The sequence below is a fragment of the Macaca thibetana genome, chromosome 7, assembly GCF_024542745.1.
Source record: "Macaca thibetana thibetana isolate TM-01 chromosome 7, ASM2454274v1, whole genome shotgun sequence".
NCBI classification, from domain to species: Eukaryota; Metazoa; Chordata; class Mammalia; order Primates; family Cercopithecidae; genus Macaca; species Macaca thibetana.
The window spans coordinates 31729235-31742011 of record NC_065584.1 but is presented as its reverse complement, the minus strand read 5'-3'; the positions used below and the strand labels follow the sequence as shown (position 1 = coordinate 31742011).

General features: G+C 40.2%; 2 protein-coding genes across 13 annotated transcripts in view; both read left to right on the top strand.

The window, feature by feature from the left end:
* The window catches only part of IFT43 (intraflagellar transport 43), a 315828-nt gene that overhangs the window by 111433 nt on the left and 191618 nt on the right, over positions 1-12777 (top strand). The gene's annotated exons all lie outside the window — the stretch shown is intronic.
* TTLL5 (tubulin tyrosine ligase like 5) overlaps positions 1-12777 on the top strand; it is a 291140-nt gene that overhangs the window by 216594 nt on the left and 61769 nt on the right. The window lies entirely within an intron of this gene.

Below are 12777 nucleotides of genomic sequence, written 5' to 3'. Positions count from 1 at the left end.
ATTTCTAAGCTAATAGTACTCTTTATTTGTTACTCTTCAAGACCATTCGTACTGAAGTACTGCAAACAAGAACACCTGCTGGGAAATAAAGGCTAACCCTAGTTCTCAGTGCAGGCTACAGATTAGAATCTCCCGGGGAACCACTGAAACAAGCAGATGGCCACCACCCTGTGGGAGGGACAGGCCCTGCAGAATCAGATCTTTTCAATTTCATACAGAATTCAACACCCTGCTTCCCCTTGGTTTGTTCACTTTTAGATATTTGAATTGGAAGATATAGGATTGCGATTTCATCTAGGAGGATGATATAACCTTATTGACATTAGTCAGCAAGCTCTGTGTAGCAATGGTGTTTTTAATACCTTTTGCAGTCTACCTGTTTACACCAAAAGGACGTTTTCTTTCCTGAATCAAATTTTTGTACATCAAAATCCTTCACGCTACCTCCAGCCACTTTTTAGCCAGTGGACTAGAAATAGATTGGTGAAGAGCGTTGGTTCTAGCAGCACTTCTTCAGGTTAAACTTGGGGAACTTGCAGAGATGTCTGGAAGAGGCAGGCATTGCCTGCTGTGTTTTTGTGTAGTGGACATTTGTATATTTCTCTTGCTGTCATTGAGGCTTCTCATTCATTTGTCCTTCAGAAGATCAATGTTAGTTGTGAGAAGAATCCTAAAACATAGAAAAAGTCATTACTGTTTTTTCCTCCTTGGATGGTAAATCAAATTCTGGATTTAGGTAGAAAACAATCCCTTGTGGCTGTATTAATTATATTGCTGCCATTATTCATTTATCCAATAAATATTTATTCAGTGCCCACTAAGTACCAAGCCCTGTTCTGGGAAGAGCTGGCATTGTAATGACTGCAGAACTCTCTGGAGTAGTAGGAAGGGGCAGTAGAAAGGCTGCAGTTTGTGGTTGAATGCCAGTAGCAAAATAGAAAGGAAACTGTGTGTCTTCTCACCCTGGAAAGAGTAGAGTCAAATCCTTAGGTGTGCAGCCTCTGCAGCCAGACTGCCCGGATTCACATCCTCAGGCCACACTGTACTAATTTGACACCTTCTGCAAGTTACAAGTTACTTAATCTCTTAGTCTCAGCTTCCTCATGTTTCCATTTGTAAAAATAAAACAGTAAGAGTATCTACCTCCTAGGTCAGTTGCTAAATGTTAACAGAGTTAATATGTGTGAAGTACATAGAGTAAGGCCCAGCCTAGGTAAGAACTCAGTAAGCCTTGGTCACCATCATATGCATTCTAAAACCACACTCTCCTTCATAGATTTGGAAAGCCCATAGTTAACTGGGAAAATTTTTGAGCCAAATGTGAATGTTGAGTTTGCCAGTGTGCCCCTTGTGGATTCTGTGATTATTGCCAGTACCCTCAGAGGGCCCTTGGTGGCCTGTGTGGCTAGCTGGTGGAGAGGTGGGCCCAGGCAGCAGGGCTGGGCATTTGAAGACACTGCTTGCTGCTGCCCTGAACTCACTGCTGGCAGGAGAACTCCACAGCCTCCTGAGATGGAACTGCAGCTCTTTGGACAGACTTTGCTTTGCAGCATTTTTGTGGTTTCTTCTTTGTGACAGGCAAGAGTGTGGGAAAACCGGAAACAGCTCAACATCAAAAATGCACAGAAGGGGGGGAAAAAGCAGAGATTTCTTCAGAATTTAAGTAATATAATCCAGGTATCAAAAGGCATGCTGTGAGGCGTTGTTCCAGGAAATAGTTTCCAATTTGCCTTTAAAACTCTAGGACAAGTCTCTGAAGCTAAGTTAGTACTAATAAAGACTTTAACATTCTCTCACTTATGTGTAAAATGTACAGCATTGTAAGGACCCCAGTGTTTTCAGATATTCTTCTAACTTTTAGGAAAAAGAATAGCATGGCTTTTCATCTGAACAATGAAAAGCTCCCCCTATGAAGTATCCTGATAAAGTTTTTTAAACAAACAAACAAACAAACTGTATTTTATATTAATTTTAGATTTACAGAAAAGTTGTAAGGGTAGTACAAAGAATTCCCACCTACCACTTACCCAGTGTTTTTTCCATTGTTAACATCTGACATTGCCGTGGTGCATTTGAGGAATGTACCATACTAGGAAACTGTCATTGGCACATTACTATGAACTAAACCCCATGCTTTATTTGGATTGATGAAGTAATATTTTTAATCTAGAGAAAGTTCTCATGGCTCTCGAAATCAGGATCCTGAGTATCAGTTGATATATTCTCACTGTTCTAAAGTAATTCTTGTTCCTAGCCAGCATAGCAAGTTACTCAACGTCTCTGTGACTCAGTTTCCTATTTTAAAATGGGAATAGTAGTAGTACCTGCCTCATAGGGTTATTAAGATAATTAAATGAATTGATGAATGTCAAGCACAAATACAGTGCCTGGTATGTAATACATGCTAAATCAATGTTAGGTACTATTATGCTTAGTAGCAAGATGGCATTTCAAGAAATTTTCATGTGAATTTTTTACTTTCTTCCTACAAGATGTGTTGCTTCATTTGCTTGGATCTTACTGTGGCCTTTACTCTGGCTCAGTTCAGATTAATCAGGAACCCTCAGTTATGACTGGTGATACTGAGTCACACTCAGGAATGCCATAGTCGCCTCAAGAGACACAACTAATGAGAAGTTGTAATGAGCTTTGGACCATGCCAAGCTGTGTGTTTTTGGGTTGAACTTCAAACTTCTTCTAGCACAGAAGTTGGCATTAGACAAATATAGAAGCAATTTCCAAGACCATCAAAGTTTCCACATCCTAGAGGGTTGAGTGTTGAGTTTAGAGAAGAATAGAACATTAAAGATGGAATGTCACTTGGATTTTGGTGCAAAGGGAGTTGAGAATCAGAACAGTGGGGTCCTGTTTCTTTATGATAATACTCAAGTTGCTTTCCCTCTAAAGGTTTCATTTTCCCATCTGTAAAACAAAACCCAGTGTCCCTACTGAATAATTAACCAAAATGACTTGTTTTCTGTCTATTCCATTGAAAGCTTTTTTATGAGCACATTTGCTCTTTAATCCTGATGCTTTCAAGCCATTTTCCTCAGCCTCTCTTGTCCCAGCAGTTCTTTGTTGTCGTTCTCAAATTCATACACTTGTATTTCATTTAGCTAAACCTCATTTGTCAGTTGTGAAGGGAATGATTTAGATTTTTTTTTTTTTTACCATTTTCATAGTGCCAATAATCTTTCTTGATTTTCTTCTCCAATGTTTGCAACACCTCATAATTTAGTACCCGCTTCAGATCCTCCTTTCAAAACTATTTGTGGTATTTCTTCCAAGCAGTCAGCTGAACTGAGAAGGACGACAGCCTACACACAACTACATGCATCTGAACTGTCTCTTCCTTGTAAATGACCTTTTTTCAGAGCCAGAATCATACTGTCCAGGAAATATGGAGAAAGAAACCTGAGGAGATTGAAGTTTGCCAGGCACAAGGGCAAAACTCAGACTGAATGAATTTGAAAGGGTGGGACCAAAGCTGTTGTAACCTGGGAGATTTCTCTGAAGAAAGAAAACTGTTGAAGAAGCACAGACTGAACTGCAGTACTCTTCCTTAAATAGCTGAGATGACCTTCTTTACCCAGGCCTTAGGTGATTCTCATCAGGGTGACCTGAGTGGAAGTTGATGGTAACTACTGTTCTGAGTCAGCACCCAGGACAGTGGTTGTTTGTTAAAGGCTGCTAGGGATTAGCAGGGAGGAAAGCCATCAGGACTGGGTAGCCTGGTAGCACCAAATCCCAATTAATGTTATCTGAACATTTGGTGAGGTCAGCCATATGGTAAAAGATGTTTAAGAGATTAATGTCAGAACAATATGAAAATAAATATCAGCTTAAAAATGTTATCTTTTTAACATGAGTCATTAAAGTGAGAAGATTTCAGGGCAAAGTAATTAGGACTTAATAATTGTCCAAAAGTTCTTGAGGTGAGCATGTAAGATACCATATTGTGGGTTAACCATGTTCTGCCAGCCTTTTATTATGTGCAGTTTCAAGAAGCATAGTTGAATCTGTAACATATTCATCCTTAATGTAGGATTCTCTACATTATGCATTTCCAAGGTAGGTAATTATAAAATGTTTGTGGTAGAAGATAAAGGGATCTAGGCATAGTTGTGGGGATATGAGTACAACAAGGTACCCAGGTGGTCAGTGGCCGAGCTCAAACTGGAACTCATTTCACCCGCTGTGCTTACCTCAGACTCTTCCCCGTACATCACAGATTTCAAAGGTCCCTGCCAATCTATTTATCTACATCTATCTGTACAGCAAATGGCAGATTAATTATCCTAAAATATTGCTTTTGAAGAAAATACAATGTATGCACTTAGGAACTCACTCACGCCTCTCTTTTTCCATACCAGTTTTACCACTTAAATGGAGGAAGAATTAATGCCACTCATATTAGAGGTGCTGGGGGAATTTCTGTTAGATGCAGCACAGGAAGACTGGATTGAAGATCAACATGGAGGGCTTTTGTATAGTGTCTTCTGGGAGAGTGCAGTCTAGGAGATGAAAGGGAAACCTGGAATACCGCAGACAATAATATCCCCTTGCTCTGAGGGGCAGGGCCTGAGGGTAGAAAGGACGTGAGCGCCAGTCAGGAGCTCTGCCACTTAGACTGTCTGTCTTCTACTAACCCTCCTCATTTGGACCTCAGTGGTGCATTAGGAAGTCCTAGGGGTTGCTTTTGGTGTGGACAGTGACATCAGTCAGAGGCATGGGTGCTACAACCACACCTAATCAAAAGCTGCATGATTGTGTGTGTCTTATTGGGGAGGAAAGCTACATGAGAGCCATGGAATGATGGGTCTTCCTTTGATTATTCACATTGGCATAATTTTAATTAAAATCTGACTTCTCGTGCCTGCCTCCTGGGATGTTAAAATGGTTGTTGAAATGGTAATATAACTGCTGGATATTTCCCACCCCTCACTTCCCTCCTCCTTCACCTGAGTATGAAAACCCCTTTTTAAAAGATTTTGGCAGGAATTTATGCTAACCTCTGATAGAATCCATCCACATCAGTTTCTCCATAAATATAAGCCCTTGGCAGATTTAGACCTTCTTTAAGGATGAGCAAATACTGGAAAATCTTGGGGCCTGGGAATAGGTAGTATAGCTTAAAAGAAGGCTTCAGTTGGGCACGGTGACTCATGCCTGTAATCCCAGCACTTTGGGAGGCTGAGGCAGGCAGATCATGAGGTCAGGAGTTCGAGACCAGCCTGGCCAACATGGTAAAACCCCATCTCTGCTAAAAATACAAAAAATTAGCCGGGTGTGGTGGCGCGTGTCTGTAATCCCAGCTACTCAGGAGGCTGAGGCTGGAGAATCGCTTGAACCTGGGAGGCAGAGATTGCAGTGAGCCAAGATCACACCACTGCACTCCAGCCTGGGCAACAGAGAGAGACTCTGTCTCCAAAAAAAAGGAAGTCTTCATGGAGAAGATTCAGAGGCTTCTTACCTCTAGAATGAGTTTAAGCAAGAAATAATAACATTTTAGAAAATACCTAATGTGTATTCTTAACAAAATGTAAGAGTAGAGAGCATCTGTGTGGAGAACTAGACAAAGCTATCATATAGAAGGAGCAAGGGACCTGCAGTCAGGGAGGATTGCACAGAGATGAGAACTACCTAAGTGAAAAATTGGGCTGAAGACAGTAAATAGAAATTGGCCACTGCAGAAAACTGAATTTGCAAACTAAAAGACAAATGCCAAAAATTTGAGGAAGAAGTATACAAAGATGAAAATGATGAGAGAAAAGACAGATTTCAACCTAAAATAACAAATTACAAAAAGAGAATAGAAATAATAGTCAGTAGTTTAGGCAAATAAGACTCAACATAAGGACAAAAAGGTATTAGTTAATAAGAGTAAATCAATAGATATATAACTTTGTGCCCTACAGAGATCTTGTGGAATAGTTTTCTAAACTGGAATGTTTCAATTAAATACTCAAAAAGTAGAAATCATACATGCCTCATTCTCAGACCACTTTCCAGTAAAATGAGATATTAAATATAAAGGCTGGGCGCAGTGGCTCATGCCTGTAATCCCAGCACTTTGGAAGGCCGAGGCAGGTGGGGATCACTGGAGGTGAGGAGTTCAGGTCTAGACCAACCAGGCCAACATGGCGAACCCCGTCTCTACCAAAATATACAAAAATTAGCCAGGCGTGGTGGCATGGCACCTGTGGTCCCAGCTACTCGGGAGGCTGAGGCACAAGAATCACTGAAGCCTGGGATGTGGAGATTGCAGTGAGCCAAGATTGCGCCACTGCACTCCAGCCTGGGCAAGAGAGCAAGACTCTTCAAAAAAAAGAAGGAAGGGAAGAAGCGAGGGAGGGAGGCAGGAAGTCAGGCAAAAATATACTCAAAGGTAATCTGTCAAGGAAGGGAAGGAGGGAGGGAGGGAGTCAAAGATGTACTCAAAGGTAAATTCATAATCTTCATCATTTTCATTACTAAAATACTGAAAGATGAAAAAGAAATTAACCAAGATACAAATGGTAAATTGGCTTCAATAGATAAATTGGCTTCAGCTGATTGCCCGGTGTTGTTTTGGAAAGACCTGTGAGGACTTCCCTGAGTTCAGCAAAAAAGAGTGCTTTGATAGGTTAGTAGCATCTGCCACAGGCAGGGAAGATGCTGAGAGTGGTGAATAGGCCACATATTTGTCATAATTGAAATAAGCTTTTATCACACGAAGTTAGAAAAGGAACCATAAAACAAAGCTAAGGAAAACAGACTTAAGGAAATTAAGAAGAAAAGTAATATAAAGTGAAAAGCAAGCAATAAAATTCGTGAAGTTCAAAATCTTATTTAGTTTGGGTCAGGGGAACCCAGAAGAAGAAAATAAACATACTTCTGCCAGAAAATAAGAGAAGTAAAAATAAGAGAAAGACTTTAAAAGTAGATATAGGAGAGACTGAAAAATTATGAGAACACTGTGCACACTATGTACAATTTTAAAAAGTAGATGAAAGATAATATTTTGAAAAATATCAAGTATAAATTGGTTGTTCTTGAAGAAAAAGAAGACTTAACTAGAACATAGAACAAGTGGAAATTTTCAAACTGTCTAAATTGGTTCTTCTTAAAGGAATACATGAGTAGGCCCAGGAAACAACTTTTAAAAATCATCTCCAAAGTAGTTCTTTAAACCATGTTTCTGGAATCTTTTTCCTTTTTTTGAGACGGAGTCTCGCCCTGTCACCCAGGCTGGAGTGCAGTGGCGCGGTCTCGGCTCACTGCAACCTCTGCCTCCCAGGTTCAAGCGATACCCCTGCTTCAGCCTCCTGAGTAGCTGGGGCTACAAGCGCCCGCCACCATGCCCAGCTAATTTTTTGTATTTTTAGTAGAGACGGGGTTTCACCATGTTGGCCAGGATGGTCTAGATTTCCTGACCTCATGATCTGTCCACCTCGGCCTCCCAAAGTGCAGGGATTACAGGCGTGAGCCACTGCACCCTGCCCATTTTTCTGAAATCTTTGAAGGCTTCCAGGTGCCCACAAGATAAAATTGAGAGTCCTGACTCTGACATTCAAGCCTTCTGCAATATGACCTCTCTCCTGTCTCCTGCCTTCTTCATACTCTATCACCGCTTTGCACAGACTGCTCCACATATGCTTCCCATTCTTTGTTCCTGCATACCCATGTCATCTCTGCAGAGTGCCCTTAGGCCTCTTGAACCTAAGTCCTGCCTTTCATTCAAGATTGGGTTTTAGTGTCTCGCCTTGGTGCATCCTTCCCAGCTGCCCCTTCCTCACCTCCTCAGCTGACTCTGCCATCTACCTCCTTGTTTTATTTTTCCTTTTTTCATATGTTCTGCTTTCTGTAGCTCCCTCAAAGACAGATACCTTGTCTTCACCCTTTCATCACATATATATTGAATGTCTATTTTGCTCAACATTGCCCTAGACATCAGTGATAACACCAGTGGACAAGACAGATAAGATCTCTGCTTGCATGGTTTGTTTTTGAGAGGAGATAAGCTCATTCCCAGCGCCTGAGATAGCTTATATTCGTAAGTTCTCAGCAAATGGCAGTGGTGATGGTAGAGATGGAAGTGGTGGAGGAGATAGTGATGGCAGTGGTGGTGGTGACATGGTATTCTATGTCAAGTCGTATGCATCAAGGATCACTAAATAACAATGATCTCATTATTGTAGAGTAGCGTATGGGAGGCAGTAGAGTACAGTTGTTAACAGCCTGGAATTTGAAATGAGATTCGGATCCTGGTTTCTTGGCTTAATTAACTTTTCTAGAGAGAACTCTAAGCTTCTGTTTCATTATCTATAAAATATTACTGATGTCTTGGAGTTGTTCTTAGGATTAAATGAGATAATGTGTTTCTCTGACATATATGGCGTCCAATGTCTGCTGGTCAGTGTAGTTGTATTCTGCAGCTGCTGCTGTTCCCTACTAAAAGAAATCACATTTGTGTTGTTGGTAGGTTGTTATTTGTAAGTGTGATTTGGTTCTGCTGGTGAGCCTGTGGAAATTGAAACATATTCTGATTTCCTGAACACTAATAACTCTAAAGACGATTGAAGGCAAAGACTCAGTTTCAAACGAAAGAAAAAATTAGATTTGGAGTTACTGACTTCCAGTCCAGTTGGCTCCCAAAGTTCACAGTTTCACATCCACATCCCCCCTCTGCTGCAAACACATAGCTATGATGGATGAACATTTGAAGAAGAAAACCTACGGGACTTAGCTATGCTTCAAAACAAGGCACATATCTCCTTGTCCCCAAAATGTACCAAAGTAAACGAGAATCAATGAATGAAGCTGAAGCTGTAGGCTTTCTGAAGCAGGCAGTGACAAGCTCCTGTGACATATTGGGACCTGAAAGTGCCCTACAAGAGGAGAACCTAAAGCCAGGCTCATTACTTGAAAATAATTGATTTTCAACATGGGACAGTTCCCCCCCACAAGAGACATTTGGCAATGTCTGGAGACATTTATACTTGTCGTAACTGGGGGAGTGCTACTGGAATCTAGTGGGTAGAGTCCACGGATCCTGCTGAGCATCGCAAAGCACAGAACAGTCTCCCACTACAAAGAATTATCCAGCCCAACATGTCCGTAGTGGCAAGGTTGAAAACCCTGCACTAAAGGATGCAGTGTGCTCTCCTAATGGGAAAGTAGTAAAACTGGCATGAAGCCACTAACTGAGGCTATATCTTTATATGAGACTATGGGCCTACAGAGTCAGGAAGACAATGACATACCCTTTCAACTGTTCCTGTCTCAAAACTGCCTTTGGTTTCTAAATATCACTGAGGCAAGGGCCCCAAAATGCCACTATAATGCCTGGTTTGGGGCTGGTGCCAGGGGTCTGGGTGAAGGCAACTATATAATCTTCAGACAGGGAGGAATGAGCAAGCACAGAGGCAAGGGCAGGGAATGATTCCCATTCAAAATAAGCCTGCAAACCAAAATTCCAAAACACATGAAAAAAATCTCATGTTAAGAAAGATTGCCAGGAAAATCAACAACTGGAACATGAATTCTTTACAGATAAATTAATACTTTAAAATAGTCAGACATGTTAGATTATGTGTCTTATAGGAGTATCTTGTGGAACATGACATGTGACTCTGATAGGAGTATCACAAAAAAGACCTAAGGGATAATTGGACAAGCAATGCTTTTAGAAAATAACAGAATTTTCCAGAATTGAAGAAGACATGAGTCCTCGGCTAAAAAATCCATTCATGTACCAAAATAAATGTACCTCTAGACACATCAGAGTAGCAAGAAACCAGAACATTAAGCGTAAAGAGAAGTCTAAATATTACCAGAGAGAAAATCTGCGTAAATGACAAAGGAACACAGAGTACCAGCATTCTTCTCCTCAGCAATAGGTTCTAGAAAACAATAGCCAATTACTTCAAAGTGTTGGTAATAAACTTTCAGTCTAGAATTTCATACATAGCTAAACTGGCATTCAAGAGTGAAGGCAGCTGGGCACAGTGGCTCACGCCTGTAATCCCAGCACATTGGGAGGTCAAAACAGGCAGATCACAAGGTCAGGAGATTGAGACCATCCTGGCTAACAGGTTGAAACCCCATCTCTACTAAAAATACAAAAATTAGCTGGGCAGGGTGGCAGAGCGCCTGTAGTCCCAGCCACTCAGGAGGCTGAGGCAGGATAATTGCTTGAACCTGGGAGGCAGAGTTTGCAGTAAGCCGAGATCACGCCACTGCACTCCAGCCTGGGTGACAGAGCAAGACTCCATCTAAAAAAAAAAGAGTGAAGGCAAAATAAAAATGATTTGAGACATTCAAAGTCTAAGAGTATACCTGAAATTCAAACTAGGAAATAGTAAAGACTGTATAGAGATAGAAGTGAATCCAGAAGTATTAGGCAACAAGAAACAATAAAGTACAACAAATCTGTCTGTAAAATGTCGATAAATGGTAATGACTATAAAAATAATTATTGGTCTTTAAGAAGACAAAAACCATTTAGAGATAACAAAGACAAGATACAGGGATCTAGAGTGTTTAGTTGATAAGGGTCTGTGTCAACTTTGAGGTCAGGACAGAAATACTGAATGACTTTACACTTAGGAAAAAATAGCTAAATAATTAAGATGTAGCCTGTAGTTTTCAAACCAACAGAGCAGGGAAAGGGAAATGTAGATACTTTATTAATTTAGTGGGAGGTAGGAAAATTAGAAGCAAAGGAGGCTGGGTGTGGTGGCTTACGCCTGTAATCCTAGCACTTTGGGAGGCCGAGGCAAGTGGATCACTTGAGGTTAGGGGTTCGAAACCAGCCTGGCCAACATGGTGAATCCCCGTCTCTACTAAAAATACAAAAATTAGCCAGGCGTTGTGTCACATGCCTGTAATCCCAGCTACTCGGGAGGCTGAGGCAGGAGAATCTCTTGAACCCAGGAGGCTGAGGTTGCAGTGAGCCAAGTTTATGCGTCACTGCACTCCAGCCTGTGCAACAGAGTGAGACTCTGTCTCAAAAAAAAGAAGCAAAGGAATAGGATGATAAATAGAAAACAAAAACTGAGATAATAGAAATGAGTCCAAATATGCACATAATCAAAATAAATGTTGACAGATTAAACTCTTCCATTAAAAAAGAGATGATCAAATTGCATCTTTTTAAAAAGTTGAGTTATTCACTACATAAAAGAGACATCCATAAAGTAAAATCTGAACAAAAAGTAGAAAATAAAAGGTGGGAAAAGATCAATTATGAAATACTAATCAGAAGGAAAACTGGTATAGCAATGTTAATATCAGATAAAATATAAGCAAAAATCACTAAGAGGAATAAAGAAAAGCACTTGTATGCACTTAACATCATAAACTTATAGAAATCGAAAGCTGACAAAATTATAAGGAGAAACTAGCAAATCATTAATATTAGTGGGTAATTTATTTGAATTTACTTCTGTCAGTCACAAATAACTCAAAAATTACTGAGGACTTGAATATTTGATATACAGAATTAACATTTTGCTTTAATAAGAGGCTTTTCATCTTTTTGAACCAGCACTTAAAATAAAAAATACATTTTAGGGGCACATGTTCTCAGGACTTCCTGAGGGCTGTGTCATAGGCGAAATGATCTAAAAAAAGAAAAAATATTTTATATACAACCCAGTAAAAATACCTATCTATATGTATGTGTATATGTGAAATTAAAATTTCACAAAATACTGTCTTCTATTTTTTAATGCTGATAGTGAGCCCCGAAATTCATTTTACAGCCCAATTATGAATCGTAGCTCACAGCCTGAAAAGCAGCTGCAGTTATGCATAGACTCCTGCACTCAATGGTATTCAAGTATATCTGGAATGTTTCTAAAAATTCGGCACATACTATGTCACAAATGAAGGCTCCATGCACTTCAAAATATCAATATCAAACGGTTCACACTCTTCAACCACAAAGTACTTAAGTTAGAAATAATAAAAAGAGGTTTTTTAAAAAAAACCATGTGTTGGAAATTTTAAAAAAATAGAGTACCTATTACTCATGCATTAAAGAGATAATCATAATGAAAATTATAAAATATTTTAAACTGTATGGCTATAAAAGTACTGCACATCAAATTTGTGGAATAACCAAAACTGCACTCAAAAATATAATGCATTTATTTAAAAGACAAGAAGTATTAAAAATAAGTGAGTTAATTGTTTAATTTGAAAAGCTATGAAAGGAGAACAGAATAAACTAATTAAAATACAGAAAGGGACCGGGCGCGGTGGCTCACGCCTGTAATCCCAGCACTTTGGGAGGCCAAGGCGGGCAGATCACGAGGTCAGGAGATTGAGACCATCCTGGCTAACACGGTGAAACCCTGTCTCTATTAAAAACACAAAAAATTAGCCGGGCATGGTGGCGGGCACCTGTAGTCCCAGCTACTCGGAGGCTGAGGCAGGAGAATGGCATGAACCCGGAAGGCAGAGCTTGCAGTGCGCTGAGATGGTGCCACTGCACTCCAGCCTGGGTGACAGAGCAAGACTCCGTCTCAAAAATAAATAAATAAAATAAAATATAGAAAGGAAAAAAATACACAGAAATCTCCTAGAACAGTCGGGCACATGGCAGAACATGAGAGAACAGTGCCTCAAACTGTATCTGGCTCATGTAGGGGGTCATTAAATATGTGTTGAAGGAGCGAATGAAATTGACAAGTGATAGGATGGCCTCTGGAAAGACTAATGAATAAAAAGATAAAAGGGCCTACTCAGGAATCAAAAGGGGTATAACCAGAAACACAGGGGAATAGATAA